The following is a 1,555-nucleotide window of genomic DNA, read 5'->3' as shown; positions in this document are numbered from 1 at the left end:
ATTTTAATTTTTTAATAGATTTCAAATTGAAAATAAATTATTTACAAACATAAGTGAATATAACAATAAAAATTGTCCAAAATAAAAATGAAAGAATTTATAGATCAGTCATAATAGTTCACTGTCAAAACCAAGAAACTTATATTTATATAATTAGAATTCTCGAAGTGGAAAGGAATAGGCAATAAATATTTAAAGATTTAAATATTTAGTACAACTTATAATATATTTCCAAGAAAAATGAACCTTTAGCACAAGAAATTTAAATAAAATCATACCAATATACACAAAAATGAAATGGTCCAAAACTTATTGTAAAGAAAAAAATCATTAAAGCATATGCATAAAGAAATTAACTATGGAAGAACAAAATTAAATAGCACCTTATTCCACATTAGAAAAAAAAAGGACTTAGATCTATGAGAAACTAGACTAACTAAAGGACTGAAAGAAAAGAAAATATCTGTCCTCTTTGAATTTTATACTTAGCAAACAAGATATCAGAGTTGTACTGACCACATCAAATTGTTGAAAATGTTCTCTGGAGGAGTTTGTATAAGATTGGTGTTTTCCTATTGCAAAGTGCTTGAAAGAATTCACCAGAGAAGCCATCTGTGCATAGAGTTTTCTTTGTGGAAAGATTGGGATTCAAGTTTTGTTTATGAACTATTCATATTTTCTATTTCCTTTCCCCACTCTGTTAAGTTTTATATTTCTAGGATTTCATCCATTTCTTAAGTACATAGCTGTTTCTAATTTCCTCTTACAATTATGCTGTGGATGCTAAGGGGCTCTGTATCAGTCAGGGTTTTGCTAGAGGAACAGATATAATACAAGATGTACAAGTGTATAAGAAATTACAAGACTGGCTTATGATGCTCAGCCACAGAGTCGGATGAGGAAGTGTGCAGAGGGCGTCTGCACAGGGGAAACTGGAGGATTCAGTCCAAGGACCGGAGCTCACTGCAATATTCCATGCAAGTCCATGTCAGGAGGCCAATGGGTCTGTGACAGAAGGCTGATGAGTCTATGCCAGGAGGCTGAAGGATCCAAGGTGGAGGCTGAAGAGGATGCTAGAAGCCAGGAGACAATGTCCAAAATGACTGTGAAGACAGAGCTCCTCTAAGGAAAATGAACACTCCAGCCTTCCTCAGTGCCCTTTTATATCCTTTAAGTGATGAGTCACTCTAGGGTTGGCCTCCATGCCCAAGGGTGTGGAATTGCTCAGCCATTTAGTTAAGCTTTTAACTTCAAGTTGACACAATTTATCAATCACTGCAAGTTCTATATTGATGGCTCCCCTTCCTTTTTTTTTTTTTTTTTTGGTGGTCCCAGGGATTGAACTCTGGACCTTGTGCTTGCTAGGCAAGTGCTTATTCCACTGAGCTATCTCCTTAGCCCCTCCCCTTCTTTCTTGATAGTGGCAATTTGTATCTTCTTTGGTTTTTTCCTTGATCAGTATTGGCAGGTATTTATTCATTATACTAGTCTTTTCAAAGAATCAGTGTTTGGTTTGTGGGTATTATTATATATTGTCTATATTTTTGTTTCATTA

This window comes from Octodon degus, unplaced genomic scaffold, assembly GCF_000260255.1.
Source record: "Octodon degus isolate 3935 unplaced genomic scaffold, OctDeg1.0 scaffold00078, whole genome shotgun sequence".
NCBI classification, from domain to species: Eukaryota; Metazoa; Chordata; class Mammalia; order Rodentia; family Octodontidae; genus Octodon; species Octodon degus.
The sequence above is the reverse complement of the archived record's forward strand: the minus strand, read 5'-3'. Positions refer to the sequence as shown.